The sequence below is a fragment of the Haliotis cracherodii genome, unplaced genomic scaffold (assembly GCF_022045235.1).
Source record: "Haliotis cracherodii isolate W230 unplaced genomic scaffold, xgHalCrac1.p SCAF_22, whole genome shotgun sequence".
NCBI lineage: Eukaryota > Metazoa > Mollusca > Gastropoda > Lepetellida > Haliotidae > Haliotis > Haliotis cracherodii.
The window spans coordinates 13035428-13056558 of record NW_027266278.1 but is presented as its reverse complement, the minus strand read 5'-3'; the positions used below and the strand labels follow the sequence as shown (position 1 = coordinate 13056558).

The window sequence follows — 21131 nt, the reverse complement described above, 5'->3', positions numbered from 1 at the left end:
GACCTCAGTGAAACCTTTCAGAGACCCTTGAAACCTCATTGCGATTGTCAAATATATTGGTCGCCGGGGGGTTGCATCGTGGTCGCATTGTCTGTGTGACTGAGGCTAAACGCCGCACTCAGGAATATTCCATCTATATGACGGCGGTCTGTAAATAATCGAGTCTGGACCAGACAATCTGGTGATTGACATCTTGAGCATCCATCCACGCAATTGGGATACGATGACATGCATAAACCAAGTCAGCGAGCCTGACAACCCGATCCCGTTAGTTGCCTCTTACGACAAGCATAGTCGTTTTTTTACGGCAAGCATGGGTTGCTGAAGACATATTTTCCCCCGGATCTTCACGGGTCATTTGCGTTCCTAAGTAAAGTTAGATTTCCTATAATATTTTGTTCGATTTCCGGTTCGCCCTGATTATGATCTTAAGTTTGACAGCACCATACCCGTGCTCGCGGGTATTACCACAGTGGTAAACGTCTTAGACCTGAATTACTTCAGGCTTCCTCCCTCACATCATGTACACCGTAATGTAACGGGAATACTTCTCAAAGCGGCGTTAAACCCAACTCACTCACCACCATAGCATCAACAAAAAAACAGTGTGTATTAGGACATTTTGAAGCCACAGCCTAAAATGAATTGTATTTACTAAATGGAACACAAATGAAATAATACTATTTTCAAATGAAACAATGTTTGTTTGCTGAAATTTTGGTCAGACACAAACAGGAAATCTTTGGTACAAACGATCAGTAGCGCCAGTCGTTTGTCTGTGAAAAGGGAGACATTAATAATATGAAAATATGAAAGAAACAAACAAATCTTTTTACACCTTTCTTCGCACACATAATAATTATACTGGAGAAAAGAGCTGTACTGGTGATATACACTTATGATTGTATAATGCGTGTATGCGTATAGCAAAATGATATACATCTCCAATTATATAATGCATATATACTTGCAAAAAGAGCTTTACTGGTGATATACACTTCCTATTGTATAATGCATATATACTGGCAAAATGATACACACCTCCAATTATATAATGCATATTAACTGGCAAAAAGAGCTGTCCTGGTGATATACACTTCCCATTGTATGATGCATATATACTGGCAAAATGATACACACCTCCAATTATATAATGCATATTAACTGGCAAAAAGAGCTGTACTGGTGATATACACTTCCCATTATATAATGCAGATATACTGGCAAAATGATATACACCTCAAATCATATAATGCGTATAAGCTGGCAAAAAGAGCTGTACTGGTGATATACACTTCCCATTGTATAATGCATATATACTTGCAAAATGATACGCACCTCCAATTATATAATGCATAAAAAAAGAGCTGTACTGGTGTGGTAGCCTAGTGGTTAAAGCGTTCGCTCGTCACGCCGAGTTCGATTCCCGACATGGGTACAATGTGTTAAGCCCATTTCCGGTGTCCCCGCCGTGATATTGCTCGAATATTGCTAAAAGCGGCGTAAAACCATACTCATCCATTTAACGTTGTGTCGAACATGAATTTGTCGATGTCGATTTCCCGATTGCTTGAACTACACTTTCCGGTCCCTGCGAATTCCTGCGATCATTCATACTCGGATCTGTCGAGCTGGGGGTGTCGAATTACCGTTTGTCTCGAATTCATTTGGGGGTCCCAAGTATCTAAATTATGCATACAATTCCCCCGATAACTCGGACAGTTCAAAATAGAAAAGTAGCGTTCACAGACCAGCCCTCGCAAACTATCAACTCTTCACACTCAATTTACTGAGATTGATTCAATTACGTCAAAGGCAGGATATACCTTCTAATCACCTGCCAATAGCCAAGCCAGCCTAATTAACAAGCACACCTTACATCAATGGTGCAAGCTGGTTACCGTATGCGCATGTATGTGTACTGGCTGCAACAGCTGCACCTAATATCACAACTAATAATATTTAGTTTATATTTCGAGGGAAACTCAGAATGTATTTGAGAGAAAAGTTATTGACAAGTTATACTCTGTGTGTATGACATCTCACATTTTAGTGACTATATTTGGAGGACATGAGATACTGTCTCTATGTGGAGGGCATCTTTTGTCATATTGTCCATATCTGGAGGACATCATATGTCATATTGTCTATATTTGAAGGACATCTCACATCATATTGTCTATATTTGGAGGACATCTCACATCATATTGTCTAAATCTGAAGGACATATCACATCATATTATCTATATTTGGAAGGTATTACAGTGTTAATATTTGAAATTGACGCCTATGATTACATAATGATGATGTGCTCAAATGTTGATTATTTACTTGTAACGAGTACCTTCGTAGTGTTAAATGCATATAAGTTGACATCGACGAGTCGTTCCTGTATTTAGATGGAAATGTCACCCACTGGTAATGGTAATGAGTTCCTGATCATGAATAGCTTCTCATATTCGTGGCCATGTTGTTTTGTTGATTGATGCGATAAAAAATATCACTCACTCCTCTTGTCAAAACATTAATTTCAAGGAGTAGGCATTAATAAACTCTCTTGGGATTTAGAAGAAGTCGGAACCAATAAATTTAATCACTGGCATTCCATGAATTCTGAAATATTGACAACTGCCAAGGAAAAGGATTGAAAAGTCTACGAAGCTTCAAAAGCATCGTTCCCAGTCTCACTCAGAGACAAAAAAAGCATCTGATTTTTTCCTGGCGGGTTACATGTAAGTAACACCAAGTTTAACGGACCAGAGTTGACTTAAGGCCCGACTGGACACTAAGATCACTCTCACGCCGAGACAAAAGCTTCCAGTTTTCAAATTATTCTTTCTGAGACAGGCAAACAATACGTCTATGCGATCTTCTCACTGCCTCTGTTCTGTAGCGCGCTCCTGATCGTCTAGACCAATTCCTCAAGTGAAATGATGTGTACGATTTTTAAGAGACCTAATTCACAAACTCAAATCAATATAATTCCACATGTCAGAACGCCTGACCAACTACACCTCAGGTATTTATAAGAGAGAATTTGAAACCTCTATCACATCATCAAATTCGTCAACGTAGCTTAGTGTAATATTGTGAGTTAAAGTACAGAAAAGGATGTCGATGCGTTTGAGCAATTTCTCCATGCGATTGAAGCTCTCAATGTCAGCTGTCTTCCACTGCAGCAATAGCATAGACCTTCCCTCATCCCAGTTCGGCGGATTAAGTCCTAGGGCTCGTTCCTTCCGCTCAATATTTCACCAATCGCTTCAATTACGTGCGTCAGTTTTCACTTCAAGGGCACGCGAATTATATAACAAGACGATTGCTTGCTTTTCCGCTCCTCCTTCATTCAGCGTAATGACGTGAGAGGTTGTTACACGCCGCGTAGGAATACACTGACTTCCTGCCGTCTGCTCACAGCGCCGCCATTTTGAAAAAGGAATAAGTGTACTTTGTTTTCAACGTGAATTAGCCCTAGTTGTAATTTCAGCACAAGTCATCATGATGTGTGAAGCGCAGCGGGCTTAAGGCAACGTGTTGAGTTCAGACAGAGGCAGCTACCCTGATGAGTAACTGGGGGATTCGCTGTGCAGAGTTGCGTCCCTTGGGCACGCCAGAAACCTATGATTGTAGGTTCGAATCCCGGTTCGCCCCGATTATGTTTCTAGGTTTGCCAGCACCATACCCGTTCTAGTGGGTTTCACCGAAGTGGTAAACGTCTGAAACCTGCATCACTTCGGGCTTTCCTCCTACATTAAGCTGACACGCCGTGGTATAACTGGAATACTGTTAAAAGCAGTGTTAAACCCAACTCACTCACTCACTGAAGAGTAACTGGCCATGTAACGATGACAGAAATAAACAAAACGAGTTTGTATAAAATCATTGGATACAGATGAGACACAATTAATTTACGATCCTTGATACATATGTAATACTTGTTTAATTTACAAAAGCAATACTTTGGTATGGGAGGCTCAACGTTCTAACGCCTTGCATTCGCTGAAAACAGTTGCTTCCCTTAGCCATGCCAGGATCGCTAACAGACGTGAACGACCTGCGCAGTCTCATTAAACTCGTTGTCAGGAGTTCCGAGGTTCTGTAACACACACTCGACATGCAGCTTCGACTTCATAGTTTAATCCACCCGTGAAGATCCGGGGTAGGATAGGTCTTCAGCAACCCATGCTTGCCGTAAAAGACAACTATGCTTGTCGTAAGAGGCGACTAATGGGATCGGGTGGTCAGGCTCGCTGACTTGGTTGATGCTTGCCCTGGTATCCCAGTTGCGTGGATCGATGCTCATGATGTCAATCACTAGATTCTCTAGCCCAGCCTCGATTATTTACAGACCGCCGTCATATAGATTGAATATTGCTAAGTGTGGCGTTAAACAACAAACAAACAATACACCCACAATCTGGAAAATTCAAAATCTATTACAGGAATCACAATGAGTTATTATTATCGATAAGTCAAACTCGTATAGATTTGTACTTTCAAAAATCGAGATCCATTGTAGAATCCTCAAACAAATGTGTAGTATAATCGTTATAAATTATCATATGTCGGCAGAATACAATATTTTGAATGTTAATCTTAGTAAATGTTGAATATCTTTGCTACAATTCAGATGTAACGCATAGAGAGTGAGTGAGTACGGTTTTATGCCGCTTTTAGCAATTTTCCAGCAATATCACGGCGGGGGACACCAGTAATGGGCTTCACACATTGTACCCATGTCGGGAATCGAACCCGGGTCTTCGGCAAGACGTGCGAACGCTTTAACCACTAGTCTACCCGACCGCCCCTGTAACACATAGACTATTTGCTAGTTGACACACGCATATATTATTGACTAGTTGGCACACACATGGTTAAACATAGAGATTTACTATCATGTACCCATTGTTCTTTGGACAAGGTTAAAGATGGAAATATTGTTTGTTAGTTTGCTACAGATACGATGAATTATGAAAATAATATTATGTACATCAGTATAGACACAGTTACTTCATTTATGTCATGTACCAACAAGAAGATAACTCTAAACTTTACATTGTTTATATGTTATGCTAAGTTAGGAACTGCATTTTTGTAAACTCTACAGCCGCTTCTGTGCATCATGTGACCGCCTCCGTGGTCTAGTGGTAGAGCGTCCGCCAGGAGAGCGAAAGGTTCGGGGTTCGATCCCCGGCTACGTTACACCAAAAGACGTTAAAAGATGGTACTTGTTGTTACTCTGCCTGGAACCCGGCGTTACGGGACTAAAACAAGTACTATGTCTGGGTGGGTATTCACGTTAAACTGCGGCGTGGTATCTCAGTGGGCTAGCACCAAAATCGGCATTAATCCGGACTAGTACAAGCAGCCACACACACACGTGCATGCACGTCGCTATATAAATGCAATAATCTTGGACGTGACGTTAAACCCCATCTCACCTCACCTCCCTTTACGTTATGTACCATGGATCTGTGGCCTTACATCGTGATTTGGGGGCACGGGTGGCCAAGTCGTCTAAGGCCCAGCGATTCGCTGTGCAGAGTTGCGTCCCTTGGGCACGCCAGAAACCTATGATTGTGGGTTCGAATCCCGGTTCGACCCGATTATGTTTCTAGGTTTGTCAGCACCATACCCGTGCTCGTGGGTTTCACCAAAGTGGTAAACGTCTAAGACCTGCATCACTTCGGGCTTTCCTCCCACATTAAGCTGACACGCCGCGATATAACTGGAATACTGTTAAAAGCGGCGTTAAACACAACACACTCACTACAGTGTGATTTGGGGGCTGCATGGGAATTATTCTGACAGGATTTATTCCCACAAAGAAACAATAACGCTTGCTGTAAAACACGGGTGATGAGAACCTATTCTGCATCCCCACAGAGTCAAGCAAGGATGCTGAGGACCCCTTCTGAACCGTCCCCCCAAGGGGTCACAGAACAGGAAGCCAACCTATCTATACAGCCTTACCGTCCACAGCTCACCACACAGTCAAGTGCTCTAACCCGTGATGTCGCGCGTGGCCAACGAGAGACGGCCGTCCCAGACAAAGCCAAACAACGCTGATTAAATGTCCAGTAGGTCGGTATGATATTCCCCGCCTTTATAGAAGTTAGATGATGTGTGCACACACGGAGATTCATGTCACTCCGAGCGAGAAGATTGCCCGGGGGTCAATCTGCAGCTAAACGTTGTCTTTCGGGGACCGCTTGCCGCGGATCTCGGTGCTATTCAGTGTTGCCAATGACATTTGCGTCTTCGATAACATCAATATAGGCCTGTATGATGGTGTGAATAGAGGTTTTTACTTTGAAGTGATCGGAATTTTAAGTCCACATTGCCCGTGAACGTTTTATGGCAAGGTAATTGCTAATTTGAATACTCTTTATCTGAAATTTGTATTTGAAAACGGTTTGGTATCATTTTGATTCTATCTATCAACGGAATGTGTTGGGGGACTGTGAAGTTTTGTTTCCTTGCAATTTGTTTTGGGTGTTTAATAACTGCAATTGAATTTGTATTTTGTCTTTGGCGACAACGAACCATCATATGAGAATATACAATAAACTACGTTTATAACGAACACGCTTATAACGAACTGACCGATATAACGAGCTTATTTTTTAGTCCCGGCCATTCAATGAATATATGCTGTATATATGCATATTACGAACTACGGTTATTACGAACTTAAATTAGTGGTCCCTTTGAGTTCGTTATAACCGTAGTTTGCTGTAGTTCCAATATGTACTTCATATATAGACCGATTTTAACCATACCACTCAACGTTTGATAGAGATCATCAGATGTCATTCTGTTTAAATATACACCTAACAGATCAGGAAAATTTGTCTCGTGTATGATGGAAAGATATGTTTATCCCTGTCAAAGGTGGTATAGAATATTATAGAATGAAAGATGTACAGACACAATAGTACATCTAATATTTCATTGTTTAACATATAATTATGAAAACGCTTTTTGTTCCCCTTTCAAAATGGATTTAAATATATACCTGAGTTACTGTAAATTGTTATGTCCAGAAGACGTGGACAGGTGCTCTTAATATCAACCACTTACTCACTCACTATGCATATGACCAGGATCGTATCTGGGTGCAACTTTGGCGTCCAATCTTAGCGTCCACTTCCGTGATATTGTTTCTATAGGGATTATAACAGAAAAAGCGACCAATACACACACACACACATGCCTTAAAACATGACCAACGTAAGATAGTACTGTATATAGGCACTTTAACGTTAGCACAGTTATAAAAAAAACCGTGGTTAACGCTGATTTGATCATTGGAGGAACGTGTTCAATCACAAACAATACTGAAAAGAGTGTATGTGTTGTTTAACAACTCTATAATAATTATTGCAGATATAACGGCGCCCTGCAAATAAACGAGTCTGAACAAGACAAACCAGTGATTGATATTATGAGCATCGATCCGTCCATGACGATGACCCGCAGTCGGATAAGTCACCGAGCATTATCACCCTATCCATTAAATCGCCTGTTACGAAAGGTATAGCTTGATGGGTTGATCTAGTCTCGGGAATGGAAATATATTACAAAAATAAGAGTTGTTAATTTCGTATCTTAGTAAAATATAATAAAAAGAAGCCCAGAGACGCTCTTCGTTTTCAGAAACTGCATTAATCTAGATTTACCCACTATCATAGACTTGCATGGGATGTATTGATTATATTTGTTTCAGGGTCTGTATGACAGACCAGTTGGTGAGGATCTGTCCTAACCCGGAATTCCCACGGGGGCCATATGTAACTCCCGGATAACGTCCTAAGGCGGGTTAGAATAGGTCTTGGGCCCGTGAGATATCATTAAGTGAAGATAGCCCCATGAAACCAGTTGGTTGATATCGTCAACCACAAGAGGGCAATTGATCTCTCATGAACCAATCTTACACGGGCTGAGTAAGATTAAAGCATCTGCATATATACTCACCGACAAAAGGGACGAGAATACCATACATGTTGGTTAATAATATGAAAAAAGGTTCTCATAGTCACGAGATTTTAGATTGGTTCGATGCACAGCGATATGTTGTGTGAACCGACGCTCGTGAACGCATCACATGTGACGTCATAGATCCATGACTCGATTAGCAGGATTAGCGTGTAAAGTTTTGAAATCACGTGCAGCATATCGTGATGAGAATAAAGGCACTCTGTGGTAACACTTGACTTATTGTTGGTTTTGTCATAAAGTGGTACGCATTGGAAACATCTCTTACATACTTCCCTATATGTTTCTGTGGTTCTCGTTTCTTTTGGTGGTGAGTATTATTATGGTCTCCAGACAGTGTGTGCATCATTCGGCAGTTAAAGAATATGCATCACGGCGTGTCAGTTTAAAATGTCGGGGAATTCCCGAGATGTTTGCCACTACATGAAAGTCTCGACCACGAGTAAGCTGATAGACAAAGGATGTACTTTTTTATAACGACACTCTGTGATACAGCTGGATTTGGTTGATTGCGGCACAACACAATCTTCACCCACTCCATCTAAAACGGTTTAGACAACTGATCGCACAGTTCAAAATTGAACGGCTTGTGTGAAATATGTTTGCTGTACTCGGAGCCATTCAGGGACGCGATGCCTAGGACTTCCTTCTGAATGCGAATGTATGCGAATGTGTTGCGAATGTAAAAATAACACAAAATAAAATATCAAACAAACGACGGCGCAATGACATTCATTTGGCACTTAAACAAGGAAGTGCGTGCAGTTACGACCATAAGAGTTCTGTTTTTAACTCATGGTGAGGTCTCGTGTTATCTAGCGACTGTAGAAGATGTTCCGTGACAACTTGAGTCCATAGCAATCGATGGACAATAAACTCAGTGATCTAACAGTTTATAACTCAAGATAGTTTCAGTATTTCGCGCTGTACATATGTTGGTTGGTTTTTTGTTCAACGCTGCACTCAGCAATATTCCAGCTATATGACGGCGGTCTGTAAATAATCGAGTCTGGACCAGACAATCCAGTGATTAATATCATGAGCATCTATCCGAGCATTTGGGATCGATGACATGCATCAACCAAGTCAGCGAGCCTGACCACCCGATCCCGTTAGTCGCCTTTTACGACAAGCATAGTCACCTTTTACGGCAAGCATGGGCTGCTGAAGACCTATTCTACCCCGGAATCTTCACGGGTCCGCTGTACATACGATTCTGAGCTATTTAATATATGTATTTATTTATGAGTGAGTATCGGTTCACGCAGCCCTTACCAATATTTTAGCACTATCACGACGTGGAACACCAGAAATGGGCTTCACAACCTGTACCCGTGTTGGGAATTGAACCCGGGTCTTCGGCAGGACGACCGAACGCTTTAGCCACTAGGCTACCACACAGTCCATGGAGGTTTTTTGGTATTTAGTGATGAAGTATTGTATGTCACTGGGGGTGAAATAATGCTATTTCCCTACCTGCATGTAATCCTGAATACCACCTTTCACCGGAACTACTTTCAGTGTGCCTTACTGACACCGCATTCGTGACCAACTCGTGTTATTCCGGGACAAGCCGAATAGCGACTCGTGCCCCTCTCGTTGATATTTTTGCGACCGGGTTCCGTCTAAGCGCAAACGGGCATGCCTAAAACAATTGTTAACTCGTTGCGTGATTGTTCACTTATCTTTCCCCATATATTATATATATTTCAGATGTAATTTAAAGCACATCGGGACATGCGAAGTTATACAGTATGGTTGAACACATTCAACTGTGTCTTGGGTATATTTTTAGATGCAAGACATATGTAAAATCAAAAACTATTTCTGAGGGATTCTTTGACGAAGAACTTGAAATCATAAGCGCATTCTGATTGGTTTGTCGTATTTTCGCACATAACATTCATCGATAGGGGAACGAGTCTTCATGCAGGTTACGGAAAGGGGCGAGTGGTGACGAATGACTGACACCGTTGTTTACAGAGAGTGAGGGTCGGCAAGATCGTTGTCTTTTCTTGTCAAGTAACTCGATTTCATCCACACTCCGGCGCAGTGGTGACTCAGCAAAACACCACTGCCACAGGCTAATTTGCATATCACGTGACCAGACTTTTCTCTTGTTTGTAAACAAACGCGCTTTTTCAGAAATCAGCATAGAAAGGACTAATGCAAGTATTTGGGGCGCTTTACATAGTCCTTTGCATAATTATATAGATATGCTACTACAACTACGACAGTGAGTTGCATGACAATATGTATTTATACATCACAGTGACCGTATTGCTAGCTCTCCGTTGGGCTTCGATGACAGCACGTGGAGCCGTACAACCAATGTAAACAAAGGATAACTACGCAAAAACAAGCAGATTTTCAAGTTTTGGGATATTTTCCTAATGAACCGTAACCATTCTTTGACATTTGTTTATGAAAATGTGTAGACTTGTCAAACATGAAACGGATGAAAAGCATACGCAATATTTTGAATGGACAGTGAAAGATGTGACGAATCGTCACATGGCGCTGGCCTGTGGCAGAGGTACTATGCTAGCTGGCTGAGGGCCGCATGGAACTCTGGGTAGGAGAGGGGTTTTTTATCATCCAAAACCAGCTTCTTGGGTATATCGTTTGGTGTATCCTAGGAAATATCACTACAGTGAAATTTCATCACAATGATTTGCAGACCATTGTGACGTCATTGGATACTATGACGTCACATTCAAATGGCATCATTAATATCTCTGCCACAGAAGCTGGTTAGCTGTACTTTTTAACTGTTTAATACCCACGTGGAGAAGATTCGGGCGGTGAGATACTAAATCCGTACGTCACACGTGTGGCGTACAAGGTTGACCTAGTTTTATTCGTTTTGATTGGATAACCGTGACCTCTGTCACACCGGAACTACTTTTTATCATTCATAAAACATAATGAGACGTCATTCACTTTCACAGAACGTTACGAGACGGAACTTTAGGAATCTCATGACGAGATATTTACAACACTTTATCAGACCAAACAAGATAGTCACACGGATCCAATTCGCTTTGTAGTCTATTTTAGTTGTGCATATAGCTACTACAGACATTATACAATCGCGTTATATCAATTTGCAATGTACGACTACCGATAGATCGAGGGTCCCGCTGAGCGTGACGTACCCCGCGACCACTTTCGCAAGTTTCAATTTGATTTAACGTAAATGGTTACGCGTGGTGAAATGAAGTCAGTTTAAACTGTCGCGACAGATATCTAGATATCTGGATGCTCCATTTGTGCTCGATAAATCGCAAAGAACAGTGAAGAACGAAGAGTGGTTTATAAACATCTATCATGGCGTCATTTCTGAAGATTCTAACATGCGCTCGCAACTTGAAGACGTCTTAAAATGGACGACGTTATATTTGAGAGGGGAGTGTCCAGTGAGTATCCCCATAGATGTAGCTGGGCAACCCAGCTAAACGCTAAACGGCCGAACGATGTACATTTTATCATCATCCTTAAAGAGACTGTACATATTATTGATACCTCATATAAAAACTAAACGCTCCGTGGTCGTTGTTTATAATACAATAAAACACTACAGTGCTTTACTGCACGATAAACAACTCCCAACGCCGTTTATTTCTTAAATACAAAGCACACGTGTAATAATTATTTCACGTGCCCAACGTCATTGTTGATGTAATGTAGCCAGAATTGTTTATGTTATGCATAATGACGTCACAATCTATCACTGTGGGACGTCATGTTGACACTTTTATCGAAATAGGAGCCTGTATCTTCGTTACTTGCAGGAAGAACAAATCGCGGAAAATTCATGAGGTTCTTATATTCGTGGATGTATCCTAATAATTCAGGGGGATTAATTTCCAATCCGACAGGGACCATTTTTAAAATCAGAATGACACACATACGAATGTTATAATCCCTATCAGTCCAGCTATATATCACATGACCAATGTCTCACGTGGAAAATAGTTAAACCCTAATATTACCCATTGCAATAGGTGGCGCCAACATCCGGCATTGTCATTCGTGCAGCTCCAGTAGGAAATCGTGCATTGCACACCACTGACCACCGCTTTGTGTACACAGGAAACAGTTGCAAAGACGCGCCAGCTAGCAGCTAGCCATACCCAACTGACCATTACAGAGTTCGTGAGTGAAAGGATGTTATTTTACGACGCGAACAGCAATATTTCCTTTTTAACGACAGTCTATCAATACTTGAGTATGTACCAGGCAAAAGCAGAGGCTGGTAGCATGCACACCGATAAGGCCACGTCACATATTGTATCACGTGATTCCCTTCAGCCGGTGTCACGAAATATATTCCCCCCAGAATAAAATCTTCCCCCGGCGAATTTATACCGGTATAGTTCCGCCCCTCTCGAAATAAACTCTCCCCCACGTTGCGAAATAAAATCTTGCCATGCAGTTCAATAGCTGAGGTATGATTATGTCTTATAATTATTTTAGGGTGGAAGGTACAGTTACCAATTGAAATAAAATATGCTGAAATATCAATTCATTATGACCATATTTCATAATCTATGTTTAAAGTAACCCTCCTTACATTAAAGATAACTATTTAAAGAATATAGTACTTAAAGACAATGCAGCAAACCGAATAATCAGGGGGGAGACTTTATACTGAGGGGGGCGCGAAATATATCCGCCCGGGGAAGATTTTATTTCAGAACAGATTCGCCGTGGAAGAATCTGTACCGGTATAAAATCTCCGGGCGGAGAGTTTATACCGGGACACCGACGCTTACTACCTGCGTGCGGCACTGGAGCTCACCTGCCCAGATTCTCAAAGGGGTCATTAAGACCGTTTCTAAAATATTTTGTTTGTTTATTTTTCAATGAATGTTTCATTGTGCAGTATGTGATGATGTAAGTTTGTCGACATGCTCGTCATAGTGTTTTGACATGGGCTTAATATTGTCATCACAATATACACTGACGTTGATAAATATATTTTAATAAACAAATTCCGTTCATCAAAAGATTTATATAGTGGGACTCTATCCTCGATTATCCAGTGTGTAATATCTCCATTCCATTATGATAAAAACCCTGACCTATTAGTTACTATAGGTTCTTTTGGAGTCTGATTCTAACAGCTCGACGAAAATATCTCCCCCCAGTTAAATTACTCTAACGAGTGACGGTATGGTGACGTATTGGTCCTGGGTATTTGTCAGAAAAAAATAACAGATATTAAACTGGATAATCGGAGAGAGTGGGGTTCTGCCCCGTGACCATCAGACACGCTTGACCAATCCCACCATGACTGAGTGAGTGAGTTGGGTTTAACGCCGCTTTTAACAGTATTCCAGTTATATCGGCGTGTCAGCTTAATGTGGGAGGAAAGCCCGAAGTGATGCAGGTCTTAGACGTTTACCACTTGGATGAAACCCACGAGTACGGGTATGGTGCTGACAAACCTCGAAACATAATCGGGGCGAACCGGGATTCGAACCCACAATCAAAGGTTTCTGGCGTACCCAAGGGACGCAACTCTGCACAGCGAATTGCAGCCCCTTAGACGACTGGGCCACCCGTGCCCCCAATCCCACCATGAATGACCATAACGTACGTAGCTACAGTATAAAACGTCAACTCAAGACACTATGTGTGTCTCGATTACCTGTTGTTTTTTTATTTCTCGGCACAAACAATTTTTTCTTTTGTAGCTGACTCAACATTATTGATAAATGCTACTGGGCTTAAAAGAGGTGAGCTACTTCAAGTCATGAGCTATAACCCAATCACTGACAAATAATCTCAATACATACGTTTCAGCAATTCTTTTCAACCAATAGAAAAATTCAATTTATCCAAGATAGTTTGAATGTCGTCGTATCCCAACTGCGTAGATTGATGCTCATGATGTCAATCACTGGATTGTCCAGTCCGGGGTGGATTATTTACAGACCGCCGTCGTATAGCTGGAATCTTGCGCTAAACTGCGGCATGGTATCTCAGTGGTCTCTCAGAGTCAGTACACTGTGTCTGGGTGGGGTTTTCATGTTAAACTACGGCATGGTATCTCAGAGGGCTCTCAGAGTCAGTGTACTGTGTCTGAGTGGGGTATTCATGTTAAACTACGGCATGGTATCTCAGAGGGCTCTCGGAGTCAGTATACTGTGCCTAGTGGGGTATCCATGTTAAACTGCGGCATGGTATCTCGGTGGGCTCTCGGAGTCAGTACACTGTGTCTGAGTGGTGTATTCATGTTAAACTGCGACATGGTATCTCATTGGGCTCTAGGAGTAAGTATACTGTGTCTGAGTGGGGTATTCATGTTAAACTGCGGCATGGTATCTCAGTGGTCTATCGGAGTCAGTATACTGTGTCTGAGTGGGGTATTCATGTTAAACTGCGACATGGTATCTCATTGGGCTGTCAGAGTCAGTACACTGTGTCTGAGTGGGGTATTCATGTTAAACTGTGGCATGGTATCTCAGAGGGCTCTCAGAGTCACTATACTGTGAGTGGGGTATTCATATTAAACTGTGGCATGGTATCTCAGAGGGCTCTCGGAGTCAGTATACTGTGCCTAGTGGTGTATTCATGTTAAACTGCGGCATGGTATCTCAGAGGGCTCTCGGAGTCAGTATACTGTGTCTGATTGGTGTATTCATGTTAAACTGCGGCATGGTATCTCAGTGGGTTCTCGGAGTCAGTATACTGTGTCTGGGTGGGGTATTCATGTTAAACTGTGGCATGATATCTCAGAGGGCTCTCAGAGTCAGTATACTGTGTCTGAGTGGGGTATTCATGTTAAACTGCGGCATGGTATCTCAGCGAGCTAGCACTATAAATCGGCATAAGTCCAGACTATTACACGCATCCACACACACACGCACGGACGCACGGACGCACACACGTACATGCACGTCGCTATACAAGTCAAATAATCTTGGACGCGACGTTAAACCCTAAATAGCCTAACCTAATATGGCGTCATATACAACACCAAGTTGATTTCGGGAGCTATATCGGTGACTGTTTCTGCATGCATTGTGCATGGAATGGTCAAAACGTCAATAACGCGTTTCAGTACATTCCCTAGTAGCAGGCATCTGAAATAAAACCCAACTGTTCTGGTATAAATACCCTGGCGAGGAAGTAACATGCATTTATCTCACAGACGTGGGGCCCGGGAGATACCATTGAGTGATGATAGTCCCATGAGACCAATAAACAGGAAGTTAATCATAAACCACATGAGGCCCACGGTTATTAAACATTTCATAAAGCAATGTTACATTCCAAATGCATTTTTAAAGCACATCTGTTTAATAAAAAAAATATATTAATGCGCGTCCACGTCCTTCGGCAAAAAAATATAGGACACTCTTTTGGACGAGTTAATGAATGGATGAGAAGTGCTTATGATGATTGAGTACTAATAAAAAAATATCGCAGGGAAGAACAACGAAACTGGGCTTCACACTTTTACTTGTTTGTGAATCGAACTAGCGTCTCTTGGAGACGAGCAAGCGCTGTAACCACTTGGCTACCCCACCGATTATTATTGTTTAATCCTGATGCAGACTGACATTTCTTCAATATCGTTGACACAATGTGTGTAAAATGATATGTGAAATGTGGTTTGGTCGTTTATAAAACAATCAGTTCTAATTCTACCAAATTTGAACAATTCCCGACCTACATACTGTAAGCGAAATATAAATACTGTACATTTAATTCTTACACCCATGTAACCACATCATTTCAACCGCGGAAATACACCCAACCTTACAACAATGATATTAAAAGTTTGATAAAAAAACATCGTATATGTTTCTCGGTAGGTAATATTTATATCGACACACAATTTAACTCCCTATGAAACACGCCATTCACGGAAACAGCTGAAAAAAATTGGAGAGAGTATTTATCGCTTACCTTTATATTGCCAGAATGTTATTCCAACATGCTCCAAGATGATGCCAGCTTTTTCTGTCAGGTTGTTAACAGCCCAGTCCCCTTGTAGTGACATTTCACTATAGCGCGTTTCACAAAAGACGCCTCGACGAACGGCGTCTTCGATTAGATTCGGTCACCGAATCCCGTACACAAAGACGGCATAACATAGTTGAAGAAGTCTGGAGAAAATCTCTGAAGTATTTCAGCGATGTATCCGTTGAGCTTACAGACAGCGTGTGCCCCTGCGCCGGAGTTGTCAAGACTTAGCTAAGCCCGGTTTTCAAGATTGACTGCAGCAATTAAGACGCATGCTAGCTTTCCCTAGCTCTGGCATGATGCTTTTGTGACAACATGGCGGCTGATTTATCTCATCAAAGCTGCCGTCGCTTCAAAGATGACTGATCTGAGAGAGATTCTTTTGCTCTTACAGCGTGAGTTCTTGCTTCAGAATGTGGGTAAACCTGGCAAGTATTTGCGAATAGCCAAACTCATATTTCATGTGAAATCGAATTTGTCTTATGCCTGGTAAAAATATATGTCAATCCGAAACTCGACGCACCAGTATTCGTGAATGACAGAAAGGCTAAGCCGTGCAGTTGTAAACGGATTCGTTAGGGATCACACTATCGCTGCACGGAGCTTAGAGAGAATGACGCGGCCTGGGGATCGAACCGCCGACCTTCCGCGCTCAGGTCAGACGCTCTGTCCACTACACAACGGAAGCGGTCGAAATTTAAAGGACTGGGTTTGAAGAGGAAATAGTTTTCTCTTAGATATATGTAAACAATGTCAAGCTTATACAGATATATTCTTTATCTGAACTCTTAATGTTAGTGAAGGGACTTCGTCCGGGGTTTAATGCATATAGTGTCTGCACAGAGAGCGAAAGGTCGGGGGTTCCCAAAAGACTTTAAAAGATGGTACTTGTTGTTACCTGCCTGGCAGTTAGCGTTAACCGGATAAAACAAGGACTGGTCGGCGGCGTTAAACCACACTCACCCGCTCACTACGCAGTTGAAGATGTATTTTTCTCAGCTTCTATTGTGTTTGTAGGTAAGCAGCCGAATAGCAACAAAAAAAACTCACAAACGAAATCAGTTGGAGGTCAAACACGTATTTTGGACTAAAAAAACTTTTTTTAAAGTTTGTCAGCGACGATAAACCAAACTGATTCAATCAGTAGATCAAAAGCAAGCACTCTGTTAGTCATGTTTCAACTTCAACACTAGATTGTGTTTGCCGTCAGCGAAAAGCAACACTGCGTGAAAAAATCATAAAACAGTTCGTACCAAAACTAATTTGTTTCCAGAGTGAGTGTTTGATTGTAAACACAACATTAAATTTCATAAAAGAAATCAGAACATCGGATTCCGGTGGTTCGTGATTACATATCAAAAGATTAACGAGATAGTCTCACAACAGTTGAACAAGTATTAAGATATACACTTTGCGGTGAACGTATATAAAGCGTGCTTCACGTTCGATAAAGAGCAATAACTATATGGCGTTTACATGGTGAGTTAAGACAGACCAATAGCCGTCAATTTACGGATCGTATGACCATTTATTAGATCCACCTGCATAAAACAGGTGCTGTTCGGAGAAAACTGTGGAACGTTATCTATACCTGTTTCTGTCATTAAAGGTGCGCTATAAGTTTATTTTTAAGTTTTAATTTGTACGGGAACCCAAATGCTGATAAATGCTGACAGTTATTATGTTAAGAAGATATCGGTAGCGAAACATAAAGTTATTCCTTGTGGCGATCTTTTGTTTGTCTGTTTGTATGTTTTAAGCCGCTCTCGGCAATATTTCAGCTATATTTCGGTCTGTAAATAACTCAGTCTTGATCAGACAATACAGTGATTGATATCATGAGCATCGATCCCCGAAATTGGGATACTTTGACATGCATCAACCAAGTCAGCGAGTCTGGCCACCCGATCCCGTAGTCGCCTCTTTCGACAAACATAGTCGCCTTTTACGGCAAGCATGGGTTGCTGAAGACCTCTTCTACCCCGGATCTTCACGGGTTGGTGTGATATCTGAATAAGTACGTCTGTTAACAACATACAGAGGTCACTGCGCAGAGACATCCAGAAACCAGTCCGTATGAGATGGTTCTGACACATTCGATGGGCCTTTGGAAGTGAAGGAATCTGACTGCACGATTGTGTGGTTAACGTAAACGACCGAGTGTGTTCTGTGGAACTTGGAGACAATGCATAATGATCTTCAAACTATTGTCAGAATTACGAACCAGACGCATGTCGAGTGCTGTGTCAGCGTTGCTGATCAACTCACGCCATTCCGGGACAAGCCGATTGGGTTACGGAAAGATGCGAGTGATGACAAAAGCGGTTTCAGTTGATTCAGAGTAGTCTACCTTGCTTAATACAGGCGCCAAAACAACGCTTGTCGAAGAGATACATTTGTTGTACAAACACCATCATATTACTATTAATTTGTGTATCCACTCAAACTTAATAGAGAGATCATAAGAATTATATAATTCCGGAAATAGAATCAACAAATTCGTGTGATTTCTCCGACTTTAACCATGTGTGTCTGATACATAATTTCTCTTTAATTCTGCATGACATATAGTTGAGTCGGTTTTACTTGCACAAAATGCAAGCTCAAAATGTCGTGAATTCCTGGCTCAGAATCAACTGCAACAAAAATATTAAGGTTTAAATATAGCAAACATAGCAAAGTTTATTTGTTGACAATGCCATAAGACCTATTGTGGCAGGCAAAACAAAGTTTATTGTAGACAATGCCATAAGACCTATGGTGAAGTGAAGGCAAAGCAAAGTTCATTGTAGACAATGGCGTAAGACCTATTGTGAAGTGCCAGCATAACAAAGTTTATTGTAGACAATGCCATAAGACCTATGGTGAAGTGAAGGCAAAACAAAGTTTATTGTAGACAATGGCGTAAGACCTATTGTGAAGTGCCAGCATAACAAAGTTTATTGTAGACAATGCCGTAAGACCTATTGTGAAGTGAAGGCAAAGCAAAGTTCATTGTAGACAATGGCGTAAGACCTATTGTGAAGTGCCAGCATAACAAAGTTTATTGTAGACAATGCCATAAGACCTATGGTGAAGTGAAGGCAAAACAAAGTTTATTGTAGACAATGGCGTAAGACCTATTGTGAAGTGCCAGCATAACAAAGTTTATTGTAGACAATGCCATAAGACCTATTGTGAAGTGAAGGCAAAGCAAAGTTAATTGTAGACAATGGCGTAAGACATATTGTGAAGTGCCAGCATAACAAAGTTTATTGTAGACAATGCCATAAGACCTATGGTGAAGTGAAGGCAAAGCAAAGTTTATTGTAGACAATGGCGTAAGAGAGCTATTGTGAAGTGCCAGCATAACAAAGTTTATTGTAGACAATGCCATAAGACCTATGGTGAAGTGCCAGCAAAACATCATTATTGTAGACAATGCCGTAAGACCCATGGTGAAGTGCCAGCAAAACAAAGTTTAATGTAGACAATGCATTAAGACCTATTGTTGAGTGACAGGCAAAACAAAGTTTATTGTAGACAATGTCATAAGACCTATGGTGAAGTGAAGGCAAAACAAAGTTTATTGTAGACAATGCCATAAGACCTATGGTGAAGTGCCAGCAAAACAAAGATTATTGTAGACAATGCCGTAAGACCTATTGTTGAGTGACAGCAAAACAAAGATTATTGTAGACAATGACGTAAGACCTATGGTGAAGAGAAGGCAAAACAACGGTTTATTGTAGATTAATGCCTTAAGACCTATGGTGAACATCTTCCCGAGGCAAGAGAGTTGACTGACTTTGAAAGTCCAGTTTCCACCCTTGCCGAACTAGGCTGGAATTCCTGGTCTCGATCGTAGCACCACCAGTGGCTATTACGAGTTATGTCCTTTCTATGCCTCTCCTATTGACCAATCATATTCAACCTCTCGTATCACTTGCATTTGTTTCAAACGGTGGCGCCCAATCAAGACGATCTGATCGATAATCAAGATCTATATTGTGATAAAACGAGTCTTACATCGCGAAGTGCATCAAATCACGTGAGCACCTTGATTAAAAACACGAAAAGATTTTGAAAATATCTGTTGACAACGAGTTAGCGGTGCACATGCTTTGCAAATCCTGCAGTCGACCGAAATCTGCATGACACTCTACGAACCGGATTTCGATTTCGGTGCGTGATTTTGATTGGACTATGCATAGACTCGTTAGTCCAGCCAAAATCTAACTCCATAATATCAGCCTAGTTCGGCAAGGGAAACTGGACTTTTATAGTCAGCTAACTCCCTTGCCTCAGGAAGATTTATGGTGAAGTGCCAGCAAAACAAAGTTTATTTTTAGAGAATGACGTAAGAACTATGGTGAAGTGCCAGCAAAACAATGTTTATTTGTAGACAATGACGAAAGACCTATTGTTGAGTGACAGGCAAAACAAACTTTATTGTAGACAATGCCTTAAGACTTATGGTGAAGTGGCGGCCATAAGAAAGTTGGATTTGACTGAAGAATTGCAAACGTTATCAAAACGTTACCAGGCTGAAACAGTCGCTGAACCACTGCCATCACCATCTAATAACCATGCAATTCTTGTTTAATATTTTTTTTCAAACATACAGTAAACTACGTTTGTAACGAACACGCTTATAACGAACTGACCTATATAACGAACTAGCCCCGACCATTTGTTAAATGTATGCTGTATGTATGCTTATAACGAACTACGGTTTTTACGAACTAAAATCAGTGGTCCTCTCGAGTTCGTTATAACCGTTGTATATAAGAGCGGCCTATAAATAATCTTGCGTATGTCAGGCAAACCACAGGTTAATAGCATGACCAAATATTCTGGACGCCAGGGCCCGATGACAGACAATCAGCAAGATCGCAGTCTCATTATAATGAGAACTTTTACTCAGATTCGATATCCCTCTGTGTTAAGATCCAAAGGAGTTAACTTTCGTATTAGCCAATCAGCGCCGAGGCTTCTAATTTCTCCTTACGAGTGCATTCAGCCAAGCATATCTGATTCATCTATCCCGAATACGTATATATATGCCCAGGGAGTTCCGAATGCAAAATAAAAAAGCCGCACTATTATATCGTTGTGAATATTCTTTTTTTTCTGTCGTTTCTGAGGGATGTAGCATCTGCTCCAAAATGTGT

The 21131-nt window shown here is 41.3% G+C and overlaps 1 protein-coding gene across 1 annotated transcript in view; it reads right to left on the bottom strand.

Annotated features, from left to right (window-relative positions):
- LOC139471236 (endothelin-converting enzyme homolog) overlaps nt 1-16121 on the bottom strand; it is a 74936-nt gene extending 58815 nt beyond the window's left edge. The window contains exon 1 of the mRNA XM_071253530.1: nt 15922-16121. The gene's annotated coding sequence lies outside the window, so the exon portion shown is untranslated. The remainder of the gene's footprint in view (nt 1-15921) is intronic.
- Nucleotides 16122-21131: the final 5010 nt, after the last annotated feature.